The sequence below is a fragment of the Suricata suricatta genome, chromosome 6, assembly GCF_006229205.1.
Source record: "Suricata suricatta isolate VVHF042 chromosome 6, meerkat_22Aug2017_6uvM2_HiC, whole genome shotgun sequence".
Classification (NCBI taxonomy): domain Eukaryota; kingdom Metazoa; phylum Chordata; class Mammalia; order Carnivora; family Herpestidae; genus Suricata; species Suricata suricatta.
This window is the reverse complement of record NC_043705.1, coordinates 39,536,201-39,555,654: the sequence shown is the minus strand read 5'-3', so window position 1 is coordinate 39,555,654 and position 19,454 is coordinate 39,536,201. Positions and strand designations below refer to the sequence as shown.

At 38.4% G+C, this 19,454-nt stretch overlaps 1 long non-coding RNA gene across 1 annotated transcript in view; it reads left to right on the top strand.

Annotated features, from left to right (window-relative positions):
• LOC115294081 overlaps window positions 1-19,454 on the top strand; it is a 90,142-nt gene that overhangs the window by 45,836 nt on the left and 24,852 nt on the right. Inside the window, exon 2 of the long non-coding RNA XR_003909718.1 lies at window positions 12,852-12,960. This is a non-coding gene — a long non-coding RNA (uncharacterized LOC115294081). The remainder of the gene's footprint in view (window positions 1-12,851; window positions 12,961-19,454) is intronic.

The window sequence follows — 19,454 nt, the reverse complement described above, 5'->3', positions numbered from 1 at the left end:
TAAGTGACAAAATGATCAAGTGTGGATTTTGTTTTTGCTGAGAAAGCTGCTCAGGAAAGTATGGATAAAATTTTCCAAGTCACAGTAAATTGTCTGGTTTCCCAGTGGAGACTCAGGCAGATATAGTAAAGTTCATGACCTTGGCAGATAAAGTTTAGTCAGTCACATTAGGGTTCAGCGCTTTATATTAAATAACCCTCATCATCAGCTTACTGACAATAAGATCTGGGGATTTTATAATCCCTCCACTCTGCTTCAGTTTCTTAGAGAACACTAGAAAAGCTACCTCCCAATGAACTACATCTCCCATATGCATTCCTTCATGCAGGCCCCCTCCTCTGGAATCTGGGCTGGCTGTATGACTCGCTTAATAGAAAGTAGAGGACATGATGCTGCAAGACTACTGAGGTTTAATCAAAAGAAACTTTGCAGCTTCTGCCTGGAGTCCCAAGCTACCATTTAAGGAGTCCGAGCGCCCCAGAAACCTAGATGTGTGGGAGAATATCTGTAGGCACTAGGGTCAACAGTCCCAACAAACCCACTGTCCGATCATCCTAGCCCAGGCACCAGGCATGGAAGTGAAGAAACCATCCAGACTCTCAGCCCAGTCAAGCTTTCAGATGGCTTCAGTCTTAGCTACCACCGGAATGTAACCACATGAGAGAGATATGTAAGCAAGAACCAGTCAATTCATAAGGCTTATATCAAATTATTGCACTAAGGCACTAGGTTTTGAAGTGGTTTACTATGTGGCAATAGATACCTGGAACACTGTAGTCAGGAAAAAGTAGATAGAGTCCAGAAACAAGACCTGATGTAAGAATTCCGAATCGGTGGACATGTGGACACATAGCAAGCTGAAAATAGCTTTCTCCGCTAAGATTTGGAACTCTGGCCTTTCAACCAATAAGTCGTGTTCAAAGATGCCTCTCATTTATACATATTAGCCTTTTAAGTTTACTTAATTTTACTGCTGTCACTGTAAAGAATTCTACTCATGTTTTGAGTTGGAGCAATAAAACGTAATTGCACTGTCCCCTGAAACTGCATAAAATAGTCTATGAGAGGACCTCTGTTCCTTTGCAGGCTGAGTCAGAACAAGGGCAACACTCGCCCCAATCCTGACAGCAGCTGAGCTAGCAGGTGGCTTTCTCCCCCTTGCTTCTGCCTTCTGTAAACGAGCCACAAGAAAATGACATGGCACGTAGCAGGACATTGCCACAGTTGTCACATAAGGATAGGTCTGCAGAGTGTAGTTTTGTGTGTCTGCTCTACAAAGCCCATGATCACACTTACCCAGTAGTGATTTACCAAGTCTACTTTCCACTAAGTTGCCTGTGAGGGTCCGCCATATCAGCAGGTGCAGTTGCATCCACAATGAAAGCTGAATTAAGCTAACAATCCTAATGGCAACTAAATAGGTACAATTAGGGCCTCCCACAATTGAGGAGGAGAAAATTTCATGTGTATGAGTGGTTACACTAAAGATCTCATTAAGGGGGTTGAAAAACTGAGGCCTGGGCTTTCCAAGTGACTGCTGCCTTTATTTCCCACCACTCCAGAGCCGTGCCTGAGGGACAGCATCATGTCAAGCTTGGCCAAGGGATGATCACAATCAGAACACTACACCAGTTTCCTGTGGGAAATGCAATCATGCATTTTCTTGTTGCTGTCTCTCCCCTTTACATGTGACCTATGTGGTCTGACATCTAGGCAAGCCCTAGAACATATAGATACTTAGTAAATGTTTGTTAGGAAATAAAGACCCTAGGAGCAACACAAGATGAGCTAGATTAGATGAGCAGGACAAGGAATACACACACACACACACACACACACACATATCTATATCTGTCGTGCTTCCTCTTACACCTGCTGTGTGTCACATAGGTGATCTTTCAAAGCCAAACTAATTTTGTAACTATGTACAGTAGATGGATGTGAAATAGTCCCACTGTGGTGATCATTGTGCAAATATCAAATCAATGTGTTATAACCTGAAAACTAAGATAGCTATATGTCCATTATATCTCAATTTTAAAATAATAAAGCAAAACAAGACTTTGGTCAGTACTTGATTGTCCCAACCTTGCTCAGGAAATATTAATATAATACTTTTAAGTTTATTTATGAGAGAGAGAGAGGGAGAGAGAATGACAGCGGTAGAGAGTGGGGGCAAAAAGAGAGAGAGAATCCCAAGCAGCCTCTACAGGCTCAGCACAAAGCCTAACACGAGACTTGAACTCACAAACCCTAAGATCATGACCTGAGCAGAAATCAAGAGTCAGTCTGATAGTAAACCAACGGAGCCACCTAGGTACCTGGAGAATGTTAGACTTCAGACACAGATCCTGAGTCTCTTGGGGCCCAGAGTCTTCCAATGGATCTTTTGTAACTCACTGGCAGATAAAGGAAGAAAGTACATGTGAGATTTTGAAAGACCATATGGGCCAGACGGGCAGGTGGCCAACATGATTCCCACACACAGCCCATTGGCAGAACAGGTCACATGGATGTGACTAACTGCAAGGCAATCTGGGAAATGGAGTCTGTGTGCCAGGAGAAAAGGGAAAATGGTAGGTAAGAAGTAGTCCTCCCTCTACTTAACTCCTTTTCTATTAAGTTTCTGGTAGGGCCTGGAATACTTCTTGAATTTGACAGAGGACAAATATTTACCTCTCTTTCCTACAAACCCTCTTCCTCCCCACCCTACCCTTCTGCCAAAAAAACCAAGTTGGTTTCTGAATTATTTTCTTATGAATACAGAATATAAAATGATAGTGCTGAGATTTCTGTCTGCTAACTCTGATCTATTCTTTCGGTAATTTAAGTTCCAAGTAAATCTCTATCAAGCGTTTGTCATATCAAAGCACAAAAACTTCATTCTCATCACAAGGAGAAGTTTTGCAATGAACTTGTAACAAATCTGACTGGCGTTCAGAATTGAAAAAAGGTGTGCAAGTGACTTGAGATGAGGAGGACACACACATCTGTTTTATGGAGTTAGGCCAAATCCATTCCTTTTCTTATCTTCAAGGAAGTTCCTGTTCACTTTCAAAAATGCCTTCTGAAGTCATTCTCTTCAGAGACGTTTTGGTGTGAGTGACTTTTGTTCTGAGAACTGCAAGAAAACTTTTTTTTTTTTTTTTTTTTTGAGAGTTACAGTTCCTGTGTTGGGTCAAGGAGAGTATGCATTCCAATGCTGAGCAAGATCTAAGCGTAGTTTTAAATCTCACCTTGAGAGGGAAAATTATCCTGTTCTTTCCAACTTTAAAAGATGCTGGTGGATGTTGGGGGTGGGGGTTAAAAGGTGCTAGAAGTCCTTGAAATGCCTGGAACTCGAGGTTTTGCACATCTTAAATTCTTTGCATTCCTATTTCAAAGGATTAGTTAGGCTGCTATTTATGTAAACAACACTTTTCACATCAGTCTTTATTCATTTACCACCTGCTCACTTGTCCTATTTAATTTTACTGTTCAATGACTTGATAGATTTTTACAAGCAGGTTTAATCAGTTCCCAAAACCTTGCTTGTTTTTCAGATCACCCTCCATTGGCATAATGTAGTGCCATTGAGGGTACAAAAGCAAGGAGACTGAAAACCCACGTTGCAAGCCTCTTTATTGAAATGAACATGAGGTCAGAAATGTCAGCAGGAGCTTCCAGAATTCCCCCATGGAATCAGGCAAAGATTTGTGGGAAGGGTGTCCTTTGTATTGTTCAAAGCCCTCATCTTGTGGTTCCTCTGTAGAGCAAAAACGTGTGAGGGGCTGCACTGAGCCTGTGCCATGAAAGCAGCATCTTTCCTAGTGAGATGTATTTACTTTAAATAAAAATAATTTCTAAACAACACAAACCTAGGCTCCGTGCTCTTCGGGATCAAGTTTAGAGTAAAAGTGGTGGGAAAAAAAGAGACAAGAGGAAAAAAAATTATTAAAGCAGACACTTGGCCCATGCCTGATTTAAACACAGGTTCCAGACATACACTACAATCTCTTCTCTACCTCTGATCTCCCTATACAGATATTTGGGAAGACTAGAAATAAAACTGTCAAAGACACTTTTTCTGTCAGTTATTCTTGCCATCATTTTCTGTAAGTTAATTGTAAAATGCTATTTAGTCTTTATATTTAACCACCTATCCTGTTAGTCAGAGAATAGAGAAAATCAAACTTGAGCAGAAAGAATATGTACAGTTTAACACACAGCAGAAACAGTTTAGTCTCTTAAACACTGAATTTTAGTGAAGGCAAAAGATAATGGCACATATTCTACTGAGGATGACTCACACCAAACATTTTGGTGATATGAGCTGTTTAGTATCTGTGCTATTTCATTAACCCTTGTTTTGTTTGAAAATAGATCCCTTCTGGGTGCCATACACTATAGATTTATCTGTGTTAAATATGAAACACATGCCAGGAGTTAACAAACCCGCAAATTATTCTGCTCTCCTTTGGCTGTTTCTTTTCTGAATACAGATAACTCTACTAAAGACCCTCAGTGAAGGACTATAAGGTTAATAATCAGCCAAGCTCCTGCTATCATAGCTTAAGAGGAAGAAGCCACAAATTAAATGTATTCATTCAGACATTCAGGATGCAGTGCTTAGATGTATTATTTTTTATTAGGTTTAATGTATTTTTATAGGGTCATCCAACAAAATGATAAAAGAAAGAGACTTTGTCATGCAGCTTAAACGCTGGCCATTTGTCCACGATGGAAAAGTTGTTATTCTCCAGCTGTGTAATCTTTATTTGAAGAAAAAAAAAAGGCGTGCAGAGAGTGAGGTCTACCAAAGTTCAGGGCTTCAAAACAAGCTGACTGTCCACATTGTAAATTGCCTATTGACCTTGCATTACTAAATGGCTTTTCAGCAGGGATCAGCTTTCTGAATCCCAGGATGGTGCCCTGTACAGTACAAGCTCCAGGCTGCCATCAACTCTTCAGGGTGCTGAGGAAGAAGTGAATTCCTACAGACATTAGAAATTGAAAGAGAATTGCAGACATTGGCCTTTCTGTGCCTGTGCCCCTTTTCACAGTAGGAAAACAGTTTGATGCCAGCTTGCTTGCTTTCTTACTAACCAAATACCGCCACTATAAGCCATCCTTTCCTCCCTCTCCCTCCATCTTAATTTCTCTCGCTTTGCCCATTTGGCAAATATGATATGATGAGTTTGGAGTGCTTGAGCCTGCTCAGCATTACAGCAGGAGATTACTGTTGATACACATTTCTTTACTCTTCCACAGAAGATAAAAATGAATAAAAATGACTTCAAAGCACTGTGAAACTTTAACATGCTCCAAAACACTGAGTCCACTCAAGATAATGATAGAATCATAAAGAAAACAAAATCAGCTTCTTTTATTGTAAGGAAAAGTCCCCAGTGAAGGCACTCTATTGCTTTAAAATTATCAATAAGCTTCCATATCATTCTACTTACAGCTTCATTAACCATAAGGTAGAGAAACAAAATTATATGTTGGTATAAATTGTGCATAGCACTCAAGTAAACTTCAAAAATCAGCACAAAACTAGCAGGGCAGGGGTATGCTCTCCTAAGCTACCATAGATTCACTTAGGGTTCTCTTGAATCTCAGAGTCTCCTGACTTAAAATTTTATAAGGTTTCCAATTTCCATGAAGGGACCCACAGAAACAGGTTAAGAAAGGGAGAATCAGGGTCAAGGGAAAAGTGGTTCCCCATCCCAGGTTTTGAAATTGCTAATAATCCATGGGGATTCTGATGTATCTGTCCTAAACCAATTTAAAAGACTACGAAATATTCTTGTAGTAAACCACAAGCCAGATATTTCCCTGTGACCAAAACCTAAACCACCAGCCTTTTTCTTCGGTCCATGGCATGGTAGTTTCCCTCCAATGAAACCAGTCAATTCACTAACCTACTCAAACCAGCCCTTTATCATATGGAAACTCCAAAGCCTCAAGAAACAGAAATATAATGGTTTGAATCTTCAACTTTTCTACCAGTTGAGCCACTATCAAGTAGATGTAACTCAGCTCCATATACCTTACAGCAGGACAACTCAAAGTGTGGTCCAAGGCCCTGTGCCCATCTAAGAACTATTACCAGTCCACCAGGAGAAGCATTTAAAAACTGTAACTGCAATTTGGCTGAATTATTTTTTATCTGTTTATTCTTTTAAGTTTAATTATTTTGAAAGAGCGAGTGAGTGCATATGGGAGGGGCAGAGAAGGAGAGAGGGAGAGAGGGAGAGAGGGAGAGAGGGAGAGAGGGAGAGAGGGAGAGAGAGAGAGAGAGAGAGAGAGAGAGAGAGAGAGAATGAATCCCAAGGAGGCTCCACACTCTCAGCATGGAGCCCAGTGTGGAGCTAGAACTTATAAACCTGAGATCATGACCTGAGCCAAGATCAAGAGTTGGACGCTTAACCAACTGAGCCACTGAGGCACTCCTATATCTGTTTATGCTAATAAAAAATGGGAGCCTCTACTTTACATCTTTCATTTCTGCTTTTAATAATTCATTTTCCTTGAATTTTACAAAATTAGTCTACAATGGATTGGGAAGTTAAAATGAAAAGGCCTTTTATTTACCATTGTTTACAAATATCAATGTAGAAGATTGTGTTTTTGTCTTACGCCTAAGGAATAGCTTTTGATATGGGCAAATTCACAAAGTATTGCACTTTCCCAAATTCTTTCAGTATGTGCCTATGTTTGGTGTTAGTTGATAGCTTGTGGACTTTGCTCCTTGAATCTGTCCAAGTCTGCTAAGAAGCAGACGATAACACAAAATTAGGAACAGATTTACTAGGGCAATGCCAGTGAGGAATAATGGGGGAGGGGAAGGTAGCAAAGACTGGGAGAGCATCAAAGTGCAATGCAGATCTGACTGTTGTGAAGGAAAGGAGGAAGGAAGAAAGGAAGGAGAAGGAAAGGAAGAGAAGGAGGTCTTAGATTGTGGTGCATTGTTAATAAAGTTCATCAAGTCTAACATGGAGTCCTCTTGAACAAATATTACCTTGCAAAAATTATCTCTCAAAAATGGCCTTGCCTTAGTGACATAGACATTACATATAATATATATAATAACACAGTGATGAATTTCAAAGCAGAGCAGATGAAGCAGTTATTCAATTACATTCCCTACAGTAAGAGACCTGAATGACATATATACAAAGTCACAACATTCCTCCCTATTCCACTGAGTGGAAGCAACTTCTTTTTCATGTGTAGGTTGAGAAGCAGGGCAGAGATTAATACTCATGGTCCCCCTCTCCCTTTCTCATTCACTCCTCTGAACTTATCTAACTGGCAAGACCAAGGAAAGTCTGACATTTGCTGAGCTGTGTTAAACCATGGATAAGACCCCTGCATTATTAAAGGAAAGGTGGGTTATTTCTCATTTTGTAAGCATTTAGATTTTGTGGAACAGGCCATAATTATCCCTTCAGCTAGCTTGGTAACTATGGGATATTAAAACTCAACTCTCCCTTAGAATTAAGATAAGAAATAGCTTCATTCCATAGTTCAGCTTTACCAAGAATCTTCTCCCTTAGAGGTTGGACAAGTTGTCTGATTCATAAATAAATTTAATTCTATGTTTTTAATATTTAATTACATTTTTGTTTCGATTTGTCATTTGAATAGAGCTCAGAAGGGAGATTGGCAAAACTTAATTTCCAACATAGAAATGAATATGAGCTTACTTATCCAAAATAATTGCATTATCTTGAATAAAAAGCAATAGCCTGCAGTGTACTTATATGCTCATTAGCACCTAAAACAATGGCTTTATATAGGACTAACTCCTAAATAAAAATCCCCTGGTGACAGCCCGTGTCATTGAAATAAAAGTATCAACCTCTACTCCACAAAGAACCATGCTTTCAGTTGAAGATAGATATTTATAATCAAACACCTCAGAACCTTTAGAAAACAACAGAATCATTTGGGGCTTCTTAAGAAAGTAAGGTGAATGCTTTGGTGAGATGCTCTTAATGGGGGGGGGTCTCTTTATAAATACAAGTCTCTGAAAGACCACTCAACCAGGAAACAAGAAGAAAGTTTCATTGGTAAGAATGGTCATTTTATCATGAGATACTAGGAATAACTTCATTAAGAAATTTAAGAAGAGAGATAAATGTACAGAAAGCTCAAGTTCCCCTATCATAATGAGATGCTCCAGAGTACCAATGGTTTTCACAACTGGTAAAATTGGAAGTTCGACTTCATTATTTTCTGTCTACAGAAGAAGATGGAAGACAGAAAAACATAAATAGGAACTCAGGCATTGACTTATCAAGGAAAAACTTAAACTAACCCATGGTTGTTGTTTTGTCTCTGGATTAATTGTCTTCTTCTGACAGTCATTAAATTACAAAGAAAATCTGCTTATGCTATTAAAACTGTAATAAACATACTGAATCTCAAGAATATAAGCCTGGAACACATTTTACCAAACGACAGAAGCATGGTGAATAGTGTACAAAAGTGTCAGGCATAGTCCAAACAGCATTTCCACCAACATTAAAGAGAATATCCAGGAAGCACTTTGAAAAGAGCTTTGAAAGTCATCTGAAATCAGTCTTTGAAGAAAATTATCCTGGAAAATGGAGTAAAGCCAAAGCCATTTTTCTTCTGCTGCTTAGGGATGATGCAGTGTTTTCCAGAGGACAAACAGAATATTACCCAAATCAGTCGAACATTTATCACTGAAAACTCTACATCTTTCTGTAGAGGACCTTTATACATGTCCAGTTGTATAAAAAGCAAAAATATGGTTTCTTTTTTATCCGATCTCCTAAAAACAAAATGTTCCCATGAATTCTAAATCAGTAAGAGAATTTCTTTAATGACCAGCAATTCACCCAAAAACCTATATTTTCTTGGGCTAATTAAGATAATTGCCTAGTAAATCATCCAGCCTCCAAAGAGATATTTTGTTTGCATAAATGAATTACTCTTCATATACAGAGGCTCATTAAATCCTATGACCCAGAATTATAAGCAACTAAGGCAAAGCCAGCACAATTAGCTGAGGATTATAAAATGTGACCTTTTTTGGGGGGGCCTTGACTCCACTTAACAGTGACCACAAAGATCCCATCAAAGGCCTACTCTTGTGACATGGCTCAGGTCAAGTCTGACTATAGTGCTCTCCTCCCAAGATACACTGAAGAAATAATGACTCTGAGTATCCTCCTCTGATGTCCCAACCAGATCATGTGTTTACATGGGTTTATTTGATCAAAGAAAAACATGCAGTACCTATCTTCATTCCAACTATGAAAAGTTCCATATGCTACATAACAAAGGAAATTATCAAAGAAGCTTCACACTTGGTACTCTTGGAAGGGTCCTTCACATGGAGTTAGGGCTCTTCAAAAATGAGTTCATGTACAAGTAGGCCCTATGGGCTACCATTTGTGGGCATGCTGTGATCTCACATGCAACATCGATTCAAATCTAATCCTTAAACTCTACCTACAAATCATTAGGAAAAGTTGTACACGGGATGTTTCTGGAACTATGACTTTATCTTTCCAATTACATCATTTTTCTTTTGTATGCTCTAAAGAAACACAAAAGTTAAGGTTACTTTCTCGAGTGATTTTTCCACCTGAAGTGGTTATGCTTACAGGCAGATAACTACTCTGATATGAGCTCTCTACTGGGGAGATTTCTGCCGTTAGGCATTTGCCAAACTTTAAGCTACACAGAAAAAGAGGTTAAAGAGCTAAACAAACGTCACTTAAAAGAAGATCAGAAATTCTCAGTAAAATTTTAGGAAGTCAAATACAGCAATATATAAAAAAGAATAATGCATGGCAGCACATGGGATTTATTCTACATGTATAAAGGAGGTTTGATATTCAAAAATCAATCATTGTTAACTATCACATTAGTAGGCCAAAGAAGAAAAATCATATGATCATATCAAGTGACTCAGAAAAAAACATTTGATAAAATTAAAAACTTATTCATTATAAAAATTTTCAATACAATGAAGAACTTCCTAAATTTTATAAAGATCATCTACAAAAAAATCCCATAGCTACCATCAAAATAATAGTAAAATGCTGAATGCCTTCCCTCTGAGACCAGGAATAAGACAAGGATTCTGCTTTTACCACTCCTTTTGAGCATATTACAGGCAGTTCTAGTCACTGCCATAAGGCAAGAAAAATAAATTAAAACCATCCCTATCAGCAAAGAAGAAATAAAATGGTCTCTCTTTACAGATGACGTAATTGGCTATGTGTACAATTCCTAGGACTCTACCAAAAAAAAAAAAAAAAATCCTGGCTCAGCAGGGTCACAGAATTCAAGACCAACACATAAAAATTAACTTTACTACTATATGTTGGCAATAAAAAAAAAAGTGGAAATCAAAGTAAAAATCATAAACCATTTACAAATGCCCCAAAGAAAATAAAATAAAATTATTAGGTATCAACTTGAAACATGTATAGAATATAGATGATGATAATCACAAAATATTGATTAAAGATCTAAATACTTGGAGAAATACACGATGTTTATGGATTAGAAGTTTCAACATAGTAAAGATATCGATTCTCCCTAAATTGTTCTATAGTTTAACACAATTTCTATCAAAATATTTGTAAGATGTGTTGCATAAATATGCAAGTTTATTCTGAAATGTATGCCAAAACAGAAAGAACTTAAAATAGCCAAAATATTTTGTACAAAGAAAAATAAGGTGGAAGTGAACATTTAAGTTTACTACACAGCTACAGTAATCAAGACAATACGAATCTAGTGGAGGGAAGGATGAATAGTTCAGTGGAGCAGAATAGAGAAATCAGAATTATATCCAAGTGAATATGCTCAATTAATTTCTGACCAAGGTACAAATTATTAATCTTTTCAATAAATGGTACCAAAAAAATTAGACATTTATAGTCAAAAGCATGAAACTTTATACCTTATACAAAAAAATAACTCAGAATAGATCACAGACTTAAATGTAAAACATAAAACTACAGAAATACTAGGGAAAATATCACCAATTTTCATGACCCCTTAGGACTAGGCAAAGAGTCCTTAGACTTGACACCAAAACTCACATACACACATATACACACAACATGTTAGTTTTATCTCTGACTATAGATTTATTCTTTTATTATAAAGGGAAGATGTCTTATAGATACAGAATGAGGATCACAGATTCTTGTGCCATGAGAGGGACTAAACTTTCCTCAAATGATACTGATACCTGAACATCTAGCATCTTCAATTTCAATGCTACCTCAGCCTAAAGCATATGAAAATATGGCAGAATGAATCAGTGAGAATGATAACGGTTCATGGATTTTACCACCTTGAGCATTTAAATATGTACATATGAATAAAAGGGTAACTTAGATGTTCTTGAATCCAGGAGTCCCCAAATTTTAGGTCACTAGAAAAACCCGCTTATTTTTTCAACAATGCACTCTGTGTCAAAAGCTTTATTTGCTGAGGCTAATGGTTATGAACTATTGAGGGTTTACTATGTACTTATTATCACGGTAAGTATTTTACATATGTGATCTCATTTGATATTTTAAAACTTATAAGACAGGCACTGTCAGGATACCTGGTGGCTCAGATGGTTAAGCGTCCGACTTCAGCTCAGGTCATGATCTCGCTGTTCTGAGTTTGAGCCCCACAATGGGCTCTGTGCCTGTTTCAGATTTTGTCTCCCTGTCTCTGCCCCTCCCACACTCACATTCTGTCTCTCAAAAATGAATAAATATTTTTTAAAATTTAATTAAAAAAATAAGATAGGTACTTTCATCACAATTTGTATATGAGAAAACTGAAGCCAATTGAGGTTGAGTAGCCAGAAATCACACAGCCAGTGGAACTGGGATTTGAACTCAGATCTGGCTGATTTCAAAGTCAAAGATTTTTCCCTCTATGATATACCATGTCCTTGTGCTAAAATATATAAACATATATTATTACATAGAACCATTTGAAATTGCTGATTTTCTAGATCAAAACTGTCAAATATCCTCAATTTTACACAATTCAACCTAATGATTAATTCCTTCCCTCATTCTTTTTAGCATGAGAAAACCACAGTTACTTATCCTGAGTTGATATTATTCCAGACAAAAGAGAAGGGATTTTCTTTTACTTAGCCTATGTACCCCTGACTCAGTTTTTGTTAACAGCTACTATTTCAGTTAGGCTGTTTGAAATATTTAAATAGCTCAAGGACTCCAGTTCTGCAGTCAGTTTGGGAACCACTGATGTACCTAACTCCCCAAGCCCTTCTTTTTACAGGTAGTGTGACCTGAAGCCAAAATGACAGACCTACTGAATAACAGCATAGGATTAGAGCCCCTCCTCTGATTCTGCTTCATCCAGAGAAACACTTCTCTGTGATAGGACAGCATCTAAGTTCTGTTCATTTAAGTAATTATAGTTTACCAATGACAAATAAATCCTGGGGCAACTCTTTGCTCAAACAGCTATAGACACACAAGATATAGACAGTCTCTAGAACTCTGAGTTTTCTAGCTTTTTTCCAACTCTATTAAGAAAGTGGGACATAGGATGGAATACTTGCCTATTTTTATTTAGACGAAGTGAGAACAATATTTCACAGCGCATATTTCTTCATAATTGTAACTCATTTGCTCATTCATTAAATACGAAATTTTCAAAAATCCAGCAAGCTGAGAAACTAGGCAGATAGTGAATTTAAAAGGAACTATTAATTGAACATCACCTAAGGTAGGAGCACAGATGGGCCGGGGGTGGAGCAGCTTCCTTGCTGCTTTGGGTGGAGCTGCAAAAGATGCACAAGGCTCCCCTGCCTTTTGTGGATTTTTTTTTTTTTTTTGCAGGAGTCATCTGTTTGGCATGAAGCCTACTGTGAAATGTGATTCAGGACCAAGAAGAAGCCCATTATAGATTGCCTGGAATATTGAGTTTACCTCAAGAGAACTTGGGAAGGTATTTCCAGTAAACAGGAGACATAGCAGGGGTAGCTGAAAAGAAATGATAGCACCAAATTTTAAGACATGGAGTACTTCAGTTTATTAATGGCCACATTTCTAACATTTACAATAACTATTTTACTTGGGTATTAATAGGTCAAATACGTGGCTTCCTCCAGGAGCTAGTCACCCATTTACAAAAGCTCCTAATCTTTTAGCAGCTATTGACCAATCAATCATAGAGCACTTCAAAGCTAAACCTGGCATTTGAGCAAGCCAGGCAGAACTCATGATTCAGAGTCTCTTCTCCTTGACTTCTGGAATTAGTGTGTTCTGAGGATTATATTATAATGTCTTGTGTTTTTATAGCACCTTTCTGGGGAGAATTGCAAAGGGCTCACAGATTTTTACCCTAATCCTCACAAATAGTGCCAATAATAAAGTAACTGACTGGAACTGTTCTCCTTTTTTTCTGAGAAGACAAGGCTCCAGAGGAAAAATTTAGCCATCTGTAACTGAGTAAAACTCTCCCCGTAAGGAAAGCAGCTGGTCCAATCGCAATAACCAGAGCTCCAGTCCTGTCTGTGGCTCCATGCTTCTCCATAACCAGAGATTAGTCTCCTAGTTGTCTCCTTTTTTTACAGCTGTAAAAAGTTCTGGTTTGCTGTCAAATGAAGCAGATACCCTAATATCTATGGGGCCTATAGCATCCTAATATTTATGGGGTCCAGAGCATAAGTATAAATGGATACCCCCAAAGGCTCTGCTCTTCCTACTTTCCTGGTGCTACATATGAAAGTTAAAGTGGGATTTACTCTGAGGTTAATTTAATCAAACTCCACGTCTCTGTGTGTTTGTTTACTCAGAATTATTTTTGTCCTTAAGGAATTGTTCGAGAAGGTAAGAGATTTGAAGGGGACCAAAAACAAAAGGCCTCCTTCACAATCAAAGATCAAACAAAAGGTAAAACATTTCTGTTGATCAAACAACAGGTAAAACATTCTGAAGCAAACAGCAACACATGTTCTATCTTCACAGAGCTTCGAATGAGACACACTTTAGAGGATGGCGCACTCTTGGAATTCTGCAGGGACTCCTCATCATTTAGAGATACCAATGCACATATTTTCAAAGTGTGCGGCAATTTTCTGAGTTTTACTGAATGAGGGAAATCTATCTTCCTGGAAGAAGGAAAATGCTCAATGTCCAAATGAATTCTGGCCAGTCACTTGCTAGCCACTGTATAATCAGATAAGAAGACCTGAGAAGAAAGAGTTGGAAGTCTAATCCTAGACAAGTGTGTGTTTGGCCATCCTGCTTGTTTAGCATCTTAATCTCTTCCCTTCTTAAAAAAGGAAAATCTTTTTAATAAAAAAATAAGATGATGGTTCATGTTGCTGCAACTGAGAGACGAGAGGTTGGTTCAGAGGCAAAGGTAGCAAAGCAGTGAATAGCAGTCAAACAAAGAATTGGCAGAGAAAATGTATAGCCCCCATCTGTCTTTTGGGGCAGAAGGAAAAAGATTTCCTAAGGACCCACAAAAGAAATACATGGTCAGGAAATGCACCTTCTAATTTCAGTATCTACAGTGTCTCTTTAACACCCTATAGTTTGGACATGCTGCTATTTGATCTAATATATGCTCTTATAAAAGGGAAAAGCAAGTGAATTCAATAATGTCCCAGGAAATGCAGGATGTTCAGTGTTAAAATCCCTCTTCTTAACAGGCCAGTTTATGAATCTGCTTTTTTTTAAATTTTTTTTATTTATTTTTGAGAGAGAGAGAGAGACAGACAGACAGACAGACAGACACAGCATGAGCAGGGGAGGGTCAGAGAGAGAGAGAGAGAGAGATACAGAATTTGAAGACAGTCTCCAGACTCAGAGCTAGCTGTCAGCACAGAGCCCAGTGTGGGGCTGGAACCCACAAACCACGAGATCATGACCTGAGCGAAGTCGGAGGCTTAACAAACCGAGCCACCCAGGTGCCCCAATGAATCTGCTTAATTGGTAATTCTTAATTGGTAATTCTTATCTCCCCCAAGAAAATTAGAACAGGGACAGAATAAAGCTTCATCAGATATATTCAATGTATAACCCTGCCCCAAAACACAAGAGCTGCTAAGTTCCTAAATTTTCAACTTGGTAAACAGTAAATTTCGGTCATAACAAGTAAGAGAGGAAGAAGAAAAAGTCTCCTAAAAGATTTTCTTCAGTGAGCCAACTGACCAGAAGGACAAGGTCTACCTGCATATCCATGGAATTGGAAAGATTCATACTTTTCCCAAATTTTTACATTTGATTATGGAGGGACTCTCTGCTCCTTAGGGAGCCCTAAAGCCATGGGCCATATTGTGATAGGAAGTAATTCAAAGATAAAAATAGTTAATATTTACTAAGCTATTTTTCTTTAAGAACCTGTGGGCTACATAATTTATACTTTCAACAACTTGGTGAAGGAAGTGCTATCATCCCCATACTATGGATAAGGAAAATGAGACTCAGAGAATTATGTAATTTTCCAAGATCACAAAGCTTCATCGAGTCAGGATTCAACCTCAAGTCTGACACTTCAAAGTTCTCTGTTTTCTACTAGCATTAAGTCTCTTTAATCCTAAAATCAATGGTCAACCTTTTAGTTGATAGTTTGAGGTGAATAATTTATATCATTATTTGTACATTTGCTCTGCTCTGTCTGTGGCAGTTTACTCTGCAGAATGAGTCAAAAAGATCTCTGTATATGTCGTTTTCAGATCACCTTTGAAACCAACCTGGCAATCTTAGTGAGGTAAACTGATACTACACATGCTTATGGAATCCAGAACAATTTGGGTTGACCTGTGCCTGTGTCTCTGTGCCCTAGGTGCAATATCTGAGGAGCTATGATGCTTATCAGTTCTGATGTCACTTACCTCCCATGAGTCTGCAAAGATGGCCACCAATAAATATTCCCATCTTTATATAATACAAGCCCATCAGGAGTTCAAGCCTCTTGATGTCAGCTGGCTGTATGGATTCATGCTGTTTGGGTTCTAGACACTGGCGTCAAGAGACCAGGCAGCTTCTCCTTTCACTCTTGTTTGGAGTCCTGAGCTACTATGTAATAAAGCCCACTTATTCTAGTGGGCACACCACCTTTAAAGAGGGATCCTACCCAACAATCAGTATGAATCACCAAATGTGTGAATAAACCACCTTGTACCACCAAGCCCCAGAAGAACACAGAAACATAACTGAGCCCTGTTGATACCATGTAGGAAAACAAAAAAGGATCAGCTGAGCCCAGCCAACCCACAAAATTATAATAAATTACAGTCATAGTTTTAAGCCACTAAATTTGTTACGCAGTGAAAGGTAACTGGTATAGGTGGGCCTTCCATGGCTATTGTTCCAGAATAAGCAACAAAGCTACATTTTATCTTCCAGCAACCAGCTTATAGAATACATATCCTAGGTACTGCAGGCAATACCAACTACCACCTGGAGATACGCAGTAAAAGGAAGACCATTCTGCACTAGTTTCTCCAAATCCTCAGTCAGCAGTGAGTAAGCCTGGACGACCTAGTTTGCACAGCAGAGGTGCTACAGGCCCTCTGGATCCATTAATCATTCAGCTCTCTTCTGTAAACCAACATTTTCCTCATTCCTTTACATAAAAGAAGAAAATAAAAAAATATCATTTCAAAGTTATGGCTCTCAAATCTTTGTTCAAATAAGCTTGAAATCTAGCTATACAGAACCCAACTACTCAGCTACCCTTGCCAGCCTCCTTCAAACTGTCTTCACATAGCAGTTCTACATCCTATAACTGATGTACGAAAAACTTTTATTTCTTTTTATCTGCTTCTCTGTCGGAGGCAGAATCTCACCGCCTCCATGAGGAGGAGATGTTCTCCTGCAAGTTCCCAAGATGCACCATGAACATTATCATCCTCAACCAGGTGTTTCATTCAAGGGGAAAATTGTCCTTAGACCCACCTGGCAGTGGTGGTGTATTAGAGTTCCTTCCGGTTCTCAGTGCCACTTCATTTGGAGCCTTCATAAAATTCTTTCCCCATTAAAATGAAAATGCTAATCCAAAAAGGCATATGTTTATTGCAGCATTATTTACAAGCCAAGTTACGGAGGCAACTTAAACATCCAGTGGATAGATGAATGGATAAAGAAGATGTGGTATGGGACACCTGGGTGGCTCACTTGGTTAAGTGTTCCACTTTGGCTCAGGTCATGATTTCATGGTTCGTGGGTTCGAGCCCTGTGTCAGGCTCTGTACGGACAGCTCAGAGATAGGAGTCTGCTTCAGATTCTGTGTTTCCCTCTCTCTCTGACCCCTCCCCATCTTGTGCTCCCTCTCTCTCTGTCTCTCATAAATAAACACTAAAAAAAGGATAAAAATCCTTTTAAAAATGTGGTATATATTTATAAAATATATTGCTTATCCATGAAAAAAAAGAATAAAACCTTGTCATTCATGACAATAGAGATGGATCTAGAAGGTCCTCCGAGGTATTATGCTAAGTGAAATAAGTCAGACACACACAAATACCATATGATTTCACTTATATGTTGAATCTAAAAAACAAACAGAAAATGTAAATGAAACAAACAGTAAATGAACAAACAGAAACAGACTCCCAGAGAACAAACTGGTGACTGGCAGTTACCAGAAGGAAGGCGAGTGAGGGGTGGGTGAAGGAGATTAAGAAGCATACACTTTCACTTATAAATAAAGAAGTCATGGGGTTAGAAAGCACATTATAAGGAATATAGTCAATAATATTGCAATAACTTTGTATGGTGACAGTTGGCAACTACACTTGTCATGGCGACCATTTTGAAGGTATACAGTTACTGAATCACTATGTTATAAACCTGAATCTAATAAAATCTTGTATGCCAACTATACTTCAATTTAAAAAATATATAGCTATTACTACTAATAACTTTTCCATTACCCCAAACAAAAAAGTTTCTTTCCCTGCAGTATGGATTTAAGAAGCTTCATTTTGACCTTCTTCAAATGGTATCTGATGCTGAAAAACCTCATCTAATACTGGTTTTATAAATTCACAAACTCTTAAAAATTTTCATTGCACAGAAAAACATTCTCTAAAAAGGGATGAGCCATGCAGAAAATAACAAAACTCATGCTATAGAGAGTAAATTAACCAATATAATTTGGAAAGAGGCCGAAGAAGGGAATGCTATATTACAGGGGAATTAGATTCAAGGTTTACTAATCACAGGACACTGCCTTCATGAGGGTGGACTGCCATGGAAGTGGTACTAAAAAAAAAAAGGTGTGAGGGGCCTAGGAAGGGAACTTCCTTGGTAGAAAATCCAACAGTCAGAGAGAGATGACTCTCCAACATGAGATAAAAAGGTCAAAGGGCAAAGGGCTAGAGTTTTTGAGACCAAACAAAAAGAGGAAACTAGAGTGGGAAAGCCCAGTCTCTGAGTCTGAGAAACAGTGTTCTTGGTAATAGTTCTTAAAAATAGTCCAGAGCTACTTAAACTGAAATACTGTGATGACAGTACTTTCTCTTTAACAAGTTGTTTTTTTTTTTAACATTTGAGGCTTATTAAGTTAGTTGCGTTTCAGTAAAGATCACCTTTTTTTTTTAATTAAAAAGAAAAGGAAAAGGAATTCCCTTTTCTATACTGATCAACCATTTCATTATGTCACAGGGTTTGGGAGGCATTTGATCATGCATCTCTACCCCATCAGGTATCAGAGGCACAAGGAAAGGAGGATTGCAGTAAAGGAAAACTCATCTATTTCCTGGATCTAGTCATAGGGGCGACAGCCGTGTATATCTTCTTTGCCTTTGACCCTTAAGGTATGAATCAGCTGCCAGACTTGTAGAAAAATCCCCCTGCTCAGGTAAAAGCACCTTCTCCTCCTCCCCCTCCCTCACCCCTCCCCCAGCTCCCCACCCCCCACCCGCCAGCCCTACCTCACTTCCCTGGCTGCTTCTCAGTTAACCTCCATCCTGCTTCAATACCTATCAGTGTACTTTTGACTCTCAGTTTCCACATATTCCAGGCAAATTTTGATTTGCTTATTTGTGTTCTATAATAGACCACAAAAATATCCATAATTAATCATTTTCAGGAGGAAGGCTCATGTCCCCTTTGAAACTCATTTTCACTTTTTAAAAAAGCAGTATTCTCATGGAGGTAATTTTTTCCCTATTTAGAATAGGATTGTCTGCTGCTTGTTGGCCAGATTCCCTATCGCACCCAAGCTAGAATATCTAACATTTACCAAACACTTCCTCTGTGCCAGACACTATGCTCCATGTCTTCATGATTCTTTGAAGGAGGCAAGATTATCTCCCTCAGTTCACAGTTGAAGAGGCTGAGTATTCTGGTCTGCACTTACTGTGCCCTAGTGAGGGTCAGAGTTAGGCACCAACACTTTAACCCCTGGCTCCAGGGACTGTTGGTTCCTGTGAATATAGAAGAAACAAAGCCACAGTTTATCATACCATACCTCTTCAACTTGCC